Here is a 15,069-nt window from a genome sequence, read left to right as displayed (position 1 = left end):
AAGATCCAAATACCACAACGGATAAATGCAGACTTTGTAAACAACAAATAGAAACAGTAGATCACATCACAAGCGGATGTACAATACTAGCAAATACAGAATACCCCAGAAGACATGACAATGTCGCAAAAATAATACATCAACAGCTTGCCTTACAACATAAACTTTTAAAACAACACGTTCCTACATACAAGTATACACCACAAAATGTACTGGAGAATGATGAATACAAATTATACTGGAACAGAACCATTATAACAGATAAAACAACGCCACATAACAAACCTGACATCATACTCACCAATAAAAAGAAGAAATTAACACAACTAATCGAAATATCCATACCCAATACAACAAATATACAAAAGAAAATAGGAGAAAAAATTGAAAAATACACCCAACTGGCTGAGGAAGTCAAAGACATGTGGCATCAGGATAAAGTTGACATCATACCAATTATACTATCAACTACAGGAGTCATACCACATAATATCCACCAGTACATCAATGCAATACAGCTACATCCAAACATATATATACAACTACAGAAATCCGTAATTATTGATACATGTTCAATTACCCGAAAGTTCCTAAATGCAATATAATACATACCGTACAGTTAAAAGGAAGTGACGCTTGATCAAGGTCCGCGTCAATCCATTTTTAACCGGACTTAACGTCTGAGAAAGTGAAAGAAAGATAATAATAATAATAATAATAATAATATTCGGATATTGATGCTTTTGATTTCCTGGGGCGAAGTCACTTGTGTGATGAAACGTGTGTAAGCATATACATTGACAAAAAAAAGTCGCAACAGCAAAACATCGCTAATGTAGAGTAATGAAATTTAGGGAATAAAGTTGTGTAGGTAACATAAGTGACTAACACTGAGAGATCACAGGTTAACGTAAGCGTGAGGTAAGCCATTGCAAATGTTAAATGCTGGTACAGTAATAACTGATGTAGCCGCTAAAATGTAGAATGCAAGCACGCAGACATGGATGCATTTTTTTTTATTTACACATCAAGTTCCTTAAGACCTAATTGAGGAGTAAATCTCGAAGATGTGCTATTTCTGCAAGGTTCGCAGGAGAGCTTCTGTAAAGTTTGGAAGGTAGGAGACGAGATACTGGCAGAAGTAATGCTGTGAGGATGGGACATAAGTCGTGCTTGGGTAGCTCAGTTGGTAGAGCATTTACTCGCGAAAGGGAAAGGTCCCGAGTTCGAATCTTGGTCTCGCACACAGTTTTAATCTGCCAGAAAGTTTCATATCAGTACACACTCCTCTGGAGAGTGAAAATCTCATTCTGGTCATGCAACATGTCAGTACATGAAATTACAACATAAAAGTAGTAAAAGATAAAAATAAATGTTGATGAACCTGAAAAAAGTCAGTCCATAAGTTTAAGTTAACGCAAGTATTGGGGCAAGGATGTTTCTGGCCCAAAGTACCGCTATCCAAGATGGCGGCAGCGACGTCACAGAAGACAACAGCCACGAAGCCACCCAAGATGGCGGCCATGACGCCACCCAAGGTGGCTTGGTCATGTGTTGGATGCCAGTCTGTGGGATGGAGTTCCATGCCTATTGCACTTGGTGGGTCAGTACAGGAATGGTTAACACAGTTTGTGGCTAATGCTGGAGTTGTCTTCTGATGATGGCCCATATGTACTCTGTTGGAGTCAGATCTGGTGATCGAGAAGGTCAAGGCAGCATCTCGATACTTTGTAGAGCATGTCAGGTTGCAACAGTGATATGTGAGAGAGTGTTATCCTATTGGAAAACACCCCATGGAATGCTGTTCATGAGTGGCAGCAGGTTAAGTCGAATCACCAGACTGAAGTACAGTGTTGCAGTCAAAGTGTGTGAGATAACCATGAGAGTTCTGCTGCGCTCAGACAAAGTCGCACACCACACTACAACTCCAGGTATAAGTCCACTATGTCCAGCGTGCAGACGGGTTGTTTGCAGACCCTCGGCTGACCTCCTGCTAACCACCATACTGCCATCAATGGCACTGAGGCAAAACCAGTCCTCAATTCTGCCTTCCAATGATGTCTTGCTTGACAGCACTGAAGTCACAAATGGTGGTGATTGGAGTCCATGGAATGTACGCAACAGATCATCTGGTTCGGAACTGTCTTGGAAGAAACCGATCTGTAACAGTTCGTTGTGTCACTATGGTGCCAATGTTGCTCAAACTGCTGCTGCAGATGCAGTACGATGCGCCAAAGCGCCACGCCGAACACGATGGTCGTCCCTCTCAGTAGTGCCACATGGCCATCCAGAGCCCGATCTTCTTGCGAGCGTACATTCTCGTGACCACCGCCGCCAGCAGTCCTGCACAGTGGCTATATTCCTGCCCAGTCTTTTTGCAGTATCGCAGCATCCAGCTTCTAGTAGTCCTATTAAACGACCTCGTTCAAACTCAGTGTGGTGCTGGTAATGGTGTCTTTGTCGCCGTAAAGGTATTCTTGACTGACATCATGACATCAGCTGACCAGATCCAACCTCAAAGATAACTAATGCTCACAAGCGTTACAGAATGTTTTTGGAGAAAACCTGATTTGCGTCCCCATAATGGCGCTATTAGAACGAAATTTGGATAGACATCATCTTTCAGATGTAGAAACACGCCTTCCAACTTTTGTTTATACCGTACAACTCCTTTTTGGTGTTGTGATTTTTTTTTTGCGTGAATGTATATTCAGGGGTGGACAAAAATGCGAAAACGCCAAAAACACAGCGTACTACCACCCATAATAGGAAAACGGTTGACATTCAGAACAATTTAAGTCGTCTCGAGATGGATAAATACAGGTCCGTGTAGTTTTCAAAGGAAACTTACACCATTCTTTCTGGTAATTGTGGCAAGTTCTTGAAATGTCAGTAGAGGCGCAGAGCGATCACGCTCCCTTCTTTCCAAAGTAGAGCACAGAGGATCAGTATTATTGGTCTTGCAGCGTAACTACGGCGCTCGTGGGATACCACAATTTGGCTGCCCAAATGATCACCAATTCGCCATGTTTCGCTCTTGGGATATAAACTCGGTCAGAAGTTCGAAACAGTGTCACACAAGATTCATCCGACCAAAGGACATTCAAACATTAATACATAGTCCAAGTTGTAGGGCTGCAGTACCATGTTTTCCCATTTCGGGCATTTGTGTCACTGAAAAGTGGTTTTGTAATTCCAACCCGCTCTGCTGTTCCCTGGTTCTGGAGCCGCCGTCGTCTTGTTTTGCTGCTGACAGGGTTCGTGAATGCGACAATCACTTCTGCCGTGACATCTGCAGGTGTTGTCCTCTTATTTCTCGCCGCAATCCTCTTCAATGACCGCCCGTCACCATCACTCAACGCACGCTTTCTTCTGTGTTGTGATTTACAAGTTAGTCGATGATGTTTTTTACTCTCCCTGTATGTGGTATAAATCTTCGGCACGGTGCCTCTTGAAACACCAATCACTATGGCTGCCGTGGTCACCCACCATACGAGCAGAAATAATGTGCCCACTCTCAAAGGGAATGACATCCGACACGGTTCTGTCCACGACTGACACTTTCAACTCACTGAGGACGTTGCGCAGGTGCCGTTAGTGGTCACATACAGAAGTTCAACCTGTAGGCTTGGCCAGAAACTGCATGTATGTTCAAGCGTACTTTTGTCACCGTGTTTCCATGATTTTGTCTAATCACTGTTTATTCTAATATTTCAGTTTGTATCCGATATTAATAAACTGTGCTTTCCAGAAATGCCTCGCATTCGGGAGTGCGACCGTTCAATACGGCGTCCGGCCATCCTGACTGCGGTTTCCGTGATTTCCCTAAAATCGCTCCAGGCAAATGCCGGGATGATTCCTTTAAAAGGGCACGGCCGACTTCCTTCCCCATCCTTCCCTAATCCGATGAGACCGATAACCTCCCTGTTTGGTCTCTTTCCCCAAACAACCCAACCCAGAAATACTAGTCTTCTATCTTTGCATTTTATACCTCCCCTGCTCTGGCCATTATCAGTTATCTTTTTGTCCAAATAGCGAATCGTATCTACGACTTTTAGTGCCTAATCTATACTGAAGCGTCAAAGAAACTGGTATAGGTATACCTATTCGGATACAGTGATATGTAAACAGGCAGAATACGGCGCTGCGGTCGGCAACGCCAATATGAGACAGCAAGTGTCTCGCGCAGTTGTTACATCGGTTACTGCTGCTACAATGGCAGGTTATCAAAATTTACCTGAGTCTGAACGTAGTGTTATAGTCGGCGCACGGGAGACGGGACACAGCATCTCCGAGATAGCGATGAAGTGGGAATTTTCCCGTACGGTCTTTTCCCGAGTGTGCCGTGAATATCAGCAATCTAGTAAAACATCATATCTTCGACGTCGCTGCTGCCGCAAAAAGATCCTACAAGAACGGGACCAACCGCGGCTGAAGAGGATCGGTCAACGTGACAGAATTGCAACCCTTCCGCAGACTGCTGCAGATTTCAGTGCTGGGCCATCAACAAGTTTCAGCATGCGAACCATTCATCGAAACATCACAAATTGGGCCTTTGGAGCCAAAGATCCTTTCTTGTACCCTTGATGGCTGCACGACACAAAACTTTGCGCCAACACCGAGATTGCGCTGTTGATGACTGGAAACATGTTGCCTGGTCGGACGAGTATCGTTTCAAATTGTTTCGAGCGGATGGACGTGTACAGGTATGGAGACAACCTCATGAATCCATGGACCCTGCATGTTAGCAGGGTACTGCTCAAGCTGAAGCAGGCTTTGTAATGGTGTGATGTTTGTGCAGTTGGAGTGATATGCGACCCCTGATACTCCTAGATACGACTGTGACAGGTGATACGTACGTAAGCATCCTGTTTGATCACTTGCATCCATTCATGTCCATTGTGCATTCTGACCGACTTCGGAAATTCCAGCAGGACAATGCGACACCCCACACGTTCAGAATTGCTACAGAGTGGCTCGAGGAACACTCTTCTGAGTTTAAACACTTCCGCTGTCCACCAAACTCCCCAGACATGAACATTACTCAGCAAATCTAGGACGACTTGCAGAAGAGGTCTCCACTCCTTCGCACTCTTACTGATTTATGGACATCCCTGCAGGATTCATGGTGTCAGTTCCCTCCAGCACTACTTCAGAAATTAGTCGAGTCCATGCCACGACATGTTGTGGTACTTCTGCGTGCTCTCAGGGGCCCTACACGATATTAGGCAGGTGCACCAGTTTCTTTGCCTCTTCAGTGTAATTCCCTCAGCATCACCCGATTTATATCGACGACATTCCAGTACCCTTCCTTTACTTGATGCTCAACTTGTAGCCTCCCCCTGTACACATTGGGCGTCTGTACTAACAGTCGTCAGGGACATGTCTAGGCAAATATTTACAACTTTGATTTTGCAATGTGTAGTTTGGGTCAGCCCAAACACATACTGCTCATCAAGTCTTTCATGTGTCGCCCATTCTCAACGGAAACCGCTGGTTTGTTTCTCGTCAGAAACTAAATGATTCTTAAAGCGGAATGTTATGCGTTCATTCGATAGAGCAGTACCAAATTAGTCTAGTACGATATGTGCTAACTGATCGTAACGAGGGAGTAACAGACACGTTGCGTCGACACTGCGCGTCGGATGATAGAAGTGATGAATAGTATTTGCTTGGGTTGGCTTCGGTTACATCCTACTACACAGTACCGAAACATCATAGGAAATGCCCCTGACCACTCTTAGGAGAGACACTCGATACATAGTTTGACAATAAAAAATGAAGCACCCAGAAGGAAAGGGGGAATCGATATAAAACATCACGGGTTGAGATGGTATGTGTTATTTCTGCGATTACAAAATAGAGTGAAATTTACAAAGAACTGGGCAGTATCAGCCCACTTATCAGTACGACGTTGCAACCCTCTCTCGGCCAGAAGTATTCACTGATTCGGTTGGACGAGGTGTTGTAAAGTCATTGTATCCTCTCCTGAGGCAAGTTGGTCCTCGAGTATTGAAACTGGGCCTTCATATAGTGTGAATACTGGAAATGATATGAACTTGACGTCCAAGCTGGTCCCACATGTGTTCTAACGAGGACAGATCCGGGATCTTGCTGGCAATAGGAACAAATTGGCATCAAGCAGATAGTTCATAGGCGTAGGTTACAAGTGTGTACGAGCATTGTACTGCTGAAGGCTGGTGATTACATACTGTAGCGTGAGAGGCAACACATGACGACAGAGGACGCCTGGAACGTATCGTGTGACGTCAGAGTTCCCACAGTCAATACCAGCCATTTGAAGAAATACCCGGCTGCTCTCCATGCCATGACGTCAGCAGTAAAGCTCCTGTGCCTCTCAAAAACATTGAGGGAACGGGAACTCTCCCCAGTTCGCCGATGTATTCGTCAACGATGACCATCTCAAGTACTGCATAACCGCGATTCATCACGCGACGCTTTAAATCGCTAGTCCACGTTTCCCGGTCACCATACCACTCCAGATGAGTTCTGTCGTTTATGGCAGCCTACGCCTGGCGCGGTAATTCCCGAATCCGACTGCTGATAGGCTTCAGCCGATGAAGCAGGGTGTAGCAGAACGTTCCAAGGAGGGCAGATGAGAATGCATTAGGATGTGCTTGGTGCACAATACGGTGACCCTCCGTTGTGTTGGCAAGATGTGTCGTCTGGAACCGTGGCGACGAGTATTCCTGTGCTGACGTTCTCATACAGACCAGACATTGTCACCACCGAATGACCCACAAATCTGGATATTGCACGATTTGACCAGACAGTCAAAGGTAGATCCAACAAGGGAGGCCCCCTTCAAACTCTGTCAGGTGCAGGTAACTTCTGTTTCAGACTATACAGCATCCCAGTGTCGTTCACAATAATCGCAGTTTTCATATGATGCTGTTCATGCCTATTACATTTCTACCAGGCCTGGTAACACTGTACGCGAACAAAGCTAATGCACTCTGGTGGACATTTTAGCTGTCCCAGAAAACTGCGACTCTAATCACCTACATCTACACCTACATCTACTGATTACTCTGCTGTTCACAATTAAGCGCCTGGAAAGGGGTTCAATGAAACTATAGTGTTTACATGTACGAAGTTACTCAGGCACTCGACCATGTCTTCGGGGTGCCCCACATTCTTGTCTGGAGGTATATACAGGATGTTTCACTAAATTTAATCAAAATATCCACGGGTGTACTGCCGGTCTGCAGTGTCCAACGGGCACAATATTTCGGCGATCATACATGTCGCCATCATCAGGTGAACTGACGGACTGAGCTCCTGTGAACGTGCCGGCACGGAGATCTGTACGCTATGGCTGCTCAGGGGGAATTGGCTTCGGTCGCTGCTGCTGCTCCTATTGTGACTTCCTCACATGTGAGGATGTTCGATTGGAAGTTTGTGGCCTATTGGCCTTTACTCCCCTGGGAATCTTGTCGAATCTTCTTTCTGTACTGGTAGGTATTTCTGGACTGGCAAGGAGTGCCGATGACCTATTTCCTGTACTTGTCGATATGACGATTTTTCTTCTTCTTCTTGCTTGTTGCTGAGGTCTCTTCCTCGGTTGGGATACCGTGCATAAGGATTCCTGCTTTATCATATTCTCCGTTGACCAGAGAGATGACGATACAGCGCATTTGCAACTGTGTGAAGATAAGGTAGGAATCAATCAGATTGAATTCCTCCCTAGAAAGACCAATAAGGCCTTCTGGATACCCATGTGGGTGATGAGGGAGTTGGGGTTTAGGATGGTTAGGTGTACATGTCTGGAAGCGGGAGGAATGGGACTTCTTCCCACTCTTCTTCTTGCGCTGTTGCTTCGGTGTCCTCCTTGTGCTGTGTCGCCTCCCCTTCGGCAGGCTCTTCGGTCTGTGTGGCCACCGTCGCGAACTCCTTCTCACGTGGAGGAGTCGTCTGGGTGGCGGTGTCTTCTGTTGCGGCGGGATCTTCTTTGGCTGAGCGAAGCCCCTGCGTCAGCACAGCAATCTGACGCCGAGCCTCGCCCAGTTCCGCCAGCATGGTCGCCCTCTCTTCCGCCATGGCGGATTTGAAGGCGGACATGGCTTCTTGTACGGCGTCATTAAGGCGCCTGGTGACGACGTCTTCTGTACAAGTGACCACCTCTTCGTGTGTGGTGGTCACTTGCTTCTGCGTCTTCTTCTCCTGCCCGTGCCAATTTCTTCTGTTGGCGCAGGAGCGAGCGTTGGCCGCATGTGCGCCACCGCAGTTGGCGCAGGTACAGGGGGTGTCCTTCTGCTTCGTGCAGTCGCGTGTGTCGTGTGCTTGCGCACACTTCAAGCACGCAACTGCGCCGCTGCAGTGCTTGGCGACGTGGCCAAGCTTTTGGCAGCGAAAGCACTGCGCTGAAATCTTCCTCTTCTTCTTGCCGGAGGTCCCTGCTATCGTGAGCAGGAACTCCGCCAAGGCAGCAGCTTTGCGTCCCCTTCCGCGTCCCAGCATCTCCAGTAGCAACAGCGACAATCAGCTATGCGTAACTCACCGCAGCGTGAGCGGGAATGTGGCTTCGGTCGCGGCGGCGGCCGATTTAAATACCCTCCGCCCGCGGCCCGCTCCCCCCGCCGTCCGCGCCCCGCGCCACGATCACGCGGTGGAACAGATTGCGACGGCGTCTGAGATGACGTCGGTGTGATAGCTCTGTCCGCCGTGATCGTCACAACTATACGTTTGCTCGATTTACTCTTGATTAACCCAATCACTGGTTCCCAAGCCTTGCTAAGATTATAGCCACAGTCACGGTTTATGAGATCCTTTTTTGGTACGAATTTCGATGGCCTCTCTAACAACGCTGTCCTAGTATCTCGACGTCTGTACCAGAGTCCTTGTGCGTTCATACTCCATGGCGTGATTTTCCGACAAACAATGTTCAGCGACCGCCGACTTGCTCGGATACATCAGTCGAGTGTGCCTCTGGTGTTCACGGCAGCGATCCTCGACGGTACGCATCGTCTGACCAATATACGACTTGCCACATTGACACGGAATCTGGTACACGCCGGCCTTCCTCAAACCGAGGTCATCTTTGGCGCTCCCCACCAGTGCACCAGTTTTATTCGGAGGACAAAACACAGTTCCGACCCGGTGTTTCTTCAAAACGCGGGCGATTTACCCTGAGAGTGCGCCTGTATATGGAATAAACGCAGTGCCTACCTCCTCCCTCATGATTTCATCCATCTCCACAAGTTGTGCTGCAGTGGTTGGGCGGAGAGCACATTGAATCTGCCACTCTGAGTACCCATTTTTTCGAAATACAGTTCTCAGATGTTCCAATTCCTGGGGTAGACTCTCTGCGTCAGAGATAGTGCTCACCCTATGTACTAGAGTTTTAAGCACCCCACTCCTCTGTGCAGGGTGGTGGCAGCTGTCTGCGTGCAAATACAGATCAGTGTGCGTTGTCTTCCGATACACCCCATGACCTAGGGTGCCGTCAGCCCTTCTCTTGACCAAGACGTCAAGGAAAGGTAATTTACCCTCCGTTTCAGTCTCCATGGTGAAATTGATGTTGGGGTGTATGGAGTTTAGATCTGTAAGGAAGTCAAGGAGTTTATCCATACCATGTGGCCAGATGACGAACGTGTCGTCCACGTAACGGAAAAAGCAAGTAGGTTTCCATTCGGATGACGGCAGGTCATCTCAGACGCCGTCGCAATCTGTTCCACCGCGCGACCGTGGCGCGGGGTGCGGACGGCGGGGGGAGCGCGCCGCGGGCGGAGGGTATTTAAAACGGCCGCCGCCGCGACCGAACCCAGTTCCTCCTGAGCAGCCATAGCGTACGGATCTCCGTGCCGGCACGTTCACAGGAGCTCAGTCCGTCAGTTCACCTGATGATGGCGACATGTACGATCGTCGAAATATTGTGCCCGTTGGACCCTGTAGACCGGCAGTACACCCGTGGATATTTTGATTATCAAATACGCCGGGAGAAACTCAAGAATCTTTCACTAAATTTGTTTGCCTCTGTAAGTTACCAAATAATAGGTGACAGAAATATTTATCGCGGCAGGTCACCATAAGAAACGTTACACTATCTGCGGAGCTGTGAACATAATTTATTGTGTTACTATTCAAAGAGTTACAGCATAAAGATACATTTTTTTAATGGAAATAGTTGTTTCTAACATGCACTGGAATCAGTAACACCAGCTGTGTATACATCAATTTAAATTATATTCCTATCACTTTTAATGTGGGAGCTACAGCCCTTCAAAGTTTCAGTTCAACGAATCTTGTACTGGATTTTGCCCGTTATCCCCAGCTGACAAGTGAGGACGTCAGGACAATTCCCTAAAATGTTCAGCAACTCCCTAGCCTCAACCTCCGCCAGATGACTCACATTAAACTCGGAATGAAATGAGTTAAGCGAATCAACTTTGCTGAGAGTACAATAAGAACAAAGGGCTATTTTCTTTGAAGGACAAAACTTGAAGAAGAAAGTCTTGTTTCAAAAGTCTAGCACCAAACCACTTCGCCGAATAAAGTCACAACCGAGAAGCGACATGACAAACTAATTCTTGACAACGATTAAGTTAACAGGGCAAGGAAAGTAACAAATAGATAATTGCCCTCGCACCTCACATACCGCAGGCAACCTGCACGACATCTCTGAGAAGTAGGGCACATTGGAAGAATTTGACGTAAACCACCATATTCCACATACTAGTCATAGACCAAAAAGGAAACGTAACTCTCCGAATCCAGAAGGCTGCAAACAGGTTCTTGATTGAGCCGAGCCCTTATGTACTGAAAGACAGAACTGTTAAGAGCGAGATCGCAAGCACAGCATCCAGCGGGCTTAACGGGCATGGGCTTCCCCCACTCCAGGGGGCGTCATCTGTTCGCTCATGGGAATCGCTTGACAGGGCACTCGCGCGCAAAATGAACCCCTCCCCCACATCGTAAGCAGCTTCGGCGACCCCTAGCATTAGGGGGCGGATCACGGGTGTTATTAACTCTGAACTGAGGCGCGGATTGTAGCTCCTCGTGTCGGTCACGCTGCTCGTCGGCAAACCTAAAGGCCTCCGTAGGGGAAACCAATCCGCTCAACTCGAGGAAGGTGGTGGGTCTTCACGCGAAGGTATTCTGAAAACGAGTTTCCGTCCTCATTCCCCGCAAAATGTTCTGTGACACCCATCTGTAAAGTGGCAACAGCTTTGCGGACGAGCTCGATATACACGACAAAGGTCTCGGTATGTGCTTGTATCCACCAATGATGTTCACGCTACAATTAATTCCTAATGCATGACGATAACTTCTTCAGTTGTACACTCCTGGAAATTGAAATAAGAACACCGTGAATTCATTGTCCCAGGAAGGGGAAACTTTATTGACACATTCCTGGGGTCAGATACATCACATGATCACACTGACAGAACCAGAGGCACATAGACACAGGCAACAGAGCATGCACAATGTCGGCACTAGTACAGTGTATATCCACCTTTCGCAGCAATGCAGGCTGCTATTCTCCCATGGAGACGATCGTAGAGATGCTGGATGTAGTCCTGTGGAACGGCTTGCCATGCCATTTCCACCTGGCGCCTCAGATGGACCAGCGTTCGTACTGGACGTGCAGACCGCGTGAGACGACGCTTCATCCAGTCCCAAACATGCTCAATGGGGGACAGATCCGGAGATCTTGCTGGCCAGGGTAGTTGACTTACACCTTCTAGAGCACGTTGGGTGGCACGGGATACATGCGGACGTGCATTGTCCTGTTGGAACAGCACGTTCCCTTGCCGGTCTAGGAATGGTAGAACGATGGGTTCGATGACGGTTTGGATGTACCGTGCACTATTCAGTGTCCCCTCGACGATCACCAGTGGTGTACGGCCAGTGTAGGAGATCGCTCCCCACACCATGATGCCGGGTGTTGGCCCTGTGTGCCTCGGTCGTATGCAGTCCTGATTGTGGCGCTCACCTGCACGGCGCCAAACACGCATACGACCATCGTTGGCACCAAGGCAGAAGCGACTCTCATCGCTGAAGACGACACGTCTCCATTCGTCCCTCCATTCAAGCCTGTCGCGACACCACTGGAGGCGGGCTGCACGATGTTGGGGCGTGAGCGGAAGACGGCCTAACGGTGTGCGGGACCGTAGCCCAGCTTCATGGAGACGGTTGCGAATGGTCCTCGCCGATACCCCAGGAGCAACAGTGTCCCTAATTTGCTGGGAAGTGGCGGTGCGGTCCCCTACGGCACTGCGTAGGATCCTACGGTCTTGGCGTGCATCCGTGCGTCGCTGCGGTCCGGTCCCAGGTCGACGGGCACGTGCACCTTCCGCCGACCACTGGCGACAACATCGATGTACTGTGGAGACCTCACGCCACACGTGTTGACCAATTCGGCGGTACGTCCACCCGGCCTCCCGCATGCCCACTATACGCCCTCGCTCAAAGTCCGTCAACTGCACATACGGTTCACGTCCACGCTGTCGCGGCGTGCTACCAGTGTTAAAGACTGCGATGGAGCTCCGTATGCCACGGCAAACTGGCTTACACTGACGGCGGCGGTGTACAAATGCTGCGCAGCTAGCGCCATTCGACGGCCAACACCGCGGTTCCTGGTGTGTCCGCTGTGCCGTGCGTGTGATCATTGCTTGTACAGTCCTCTCGCAGTGTCCGGAGCAAGTATGGTGGGTCTGACACACCGGTGTCAATGTGTTCTTTTTTCCATTTCCAGGAGTGTTTTATATGAGCTCTCAAGTCACTCAAGGTGGCTATGCGGGCACGTCACTTGGTAAAAAAAGTATGTAGGCGGAGCAGACACGGACGGGGGTTCACCTTACCGAAGATATGGGTTGCAAATAGGGAAATCCATTGACATAAGCGACTTCGACAAAGGGTAGATTATTAGTACGCAGAGCCTGTGTACGAGTATCTACAAAACGGTGAAGCTGCTCGAATGTTCACGTGCTACTGTCGCGAGCATCTACGCACACAGGTAGAAGGGCAGCTAAACTACCACTAGGCGCTAAATGGTTGGACGTCCACGACTCCTCAGAGAACGTGGTGTTCAGAGGCTTGTTTGTTCTGTAGAGTAGGATAGATGGTGATCAGTGGCATCTGTGCCGAATGAGCACAATGATGGTGCACCCACAAGTGTTTCGGAGCACATCGTTCATCGTACATTGTTGAACATGGAGCTTCGCAGTAGACCACTCCAATCCGTTCACATGTTGATCCAGTGACATCGCCAGTTATGATGGCAGTGTGCACGGGACAATCGGGATTAGACTGTCGATGAATGGAAAGTCGTCGGCTCTTCAGGGAAAACTCATTTTTGCTACACTAAGTCGATGGTCGTCTCGAGGTGACTCGAAACTGCAGCGTGCCACGGTCGTAGGCTGGCAGGAGCAGTATTATACCGAGGGAGATATTCTCCTGCGCTTGCATGGGACCTGTGGTAGTAATCGAAGACAAGTCGACAGTTGCGAACGACCTGCATCCTTCATGCATGATGTCTTCGCCGAAGGCGATGTCATCTCGCAGCAGTATAAACGTCCGTGTTTCGTAGCCAGAACCCTGCTACAGTGGTCTGAGGGGCATTATACTGAATTCACTCTGGTGTCTCGGCGACCAAATTAGTTTGATCTAAATCCTATGCTAACCACCTGCGTCGCTATCGGGCGCTATCACCGCGTATCTTAAACCAGCGGCTCGTCGCTTATGCGAATTACAAGACCTTTGCGTAGACATCTAATGCCACATATCTCCACAAACCTACTAACAAACAGTTGGATCCCTGGTGAGCAGAATCAGTGATGCATTTCGTTCCAAAGACGGACAGAAAAGCTACTAAGCATTTGGTCATCATGTATTCGCTCGTCAGGCAACGGCCTTGCCGCAGTGGATACACCGGTTCCCGTCAGATCACCGAAGTTAAGCACTGTCGGGCGTGGCCGGCACTTGTATGGGTGACCATCAGGCCGTCATGCGCTGTTGCCGTTTTTCGCGGTGCACTCAGCCTCGTGATGCCAATTGAGGAGCTACTCGACCGAATAGTAGCGGCTCCGGTCAAAGCAAACCATCATATCGACTGGGAGAGCGGTGTGCTGACCACTCGCCCCTCCTATCCGCATCCTCAGCTGAGGATGACACGGCAGTCGGATGGTCCCGATGGGCCACTTGTGGCCTGAAGACGGAGTGCTTATTCGCTCGTCGGTATAAGTCCATCGTAACAGGCAGAAGGTATATGTGGGATTTGAAGCTATAGATTGTGAAGTATTACTCAGTGATAATCCGTTGCAGTGAATGCCAAGATTATAATCAAGTGGCAACGAACTGCACAACGGCAGAAATCATTTGTGCTCGCAGCGGAGAACAAGGACGTAAAAAGGTAGACTGTGCAAGAACTAAGAGAGCCCAACGTGTATATCATGTCTATGAAGAGGAAAGGAAGGTCACGTTATGCAGATATGAATGACAGCCCAACACTTCAGATATTGCTAGCCACATAGCAGCTAATGACAGAGTACTACGAGGTAAGAAGATAGCTTGCCGAATTTAAAGCTGGTAGAAATATCTTTCCAAGAGAAAGCGAGATGCAGAGAGGGCACGGAATTCCTGGTGGAAAATAAAAAACGAAAATTATGCTGTATATGCTGGTACTCAGACGGTGGAGAGTCAATCACAACCAAACACAGAAAAGCACAGTCCGCAGCTCGTGGTCTAGTGGCTAGCGTTGCAGCCTCTGGATCACGGGGTCGGGTTCGATTCCCGGCCAGGTTGGGGATTTATTCTGCCCGAGGACTGGGTGTTTGTGTTTCCCTCATCATTTCATCATCATCATCATTCGTGACAGTGGCTAGATTGGACTATGTAAAAAAATTGGACTGGGACTTTGTAAGGACGCTGATGACTGTGCAGTTGAGCGCCCCACGAACCAAACATCATCATCATGACCAATGCAGCAAGCGCTAGTAGAGGAATAGGATCCACCAAAAGAACTAAATGCCAAGTTTAACAGCAGATATCCCGAACCACATTAAACTCGTAAGTCAACACAATCTGGTAACACAAACATTGAGACAA

General features: G+C 48.5%; 1 pseudogene; it reads left to right on the top strand.

Annotated features, from left to right (window-relative positions):
- The first annotated feature begins 13,866 nt into the window (after positions 1-13,866).
- Positions 13,867-13,983, top strand: LOC126476263 (5S ribosomal RNA; annotated as a pseudogene).
- Positions 13,984-15,069: the final 1,086 nt, after the last annotated feature.

Source organism: Schistocerca serialis, chromosome 4 (assembly GCF_023864345.2).
Source record: "Schistocerca serialis cubense isolate TAMUIC-IGC-003099 chromosome 4, iqSchSeri2.2, whole genome shotgun sequence".
NCBI classification, from domain to species: Eukaryota; Metazoa; Arthropoda; class Insecta; order Orthoptera; family Acrididae; genus Schistocerca; species Schistocerca serialis.
This window is presented reverse-complemented; position numbering and strand designations above follow the sequence as displayed.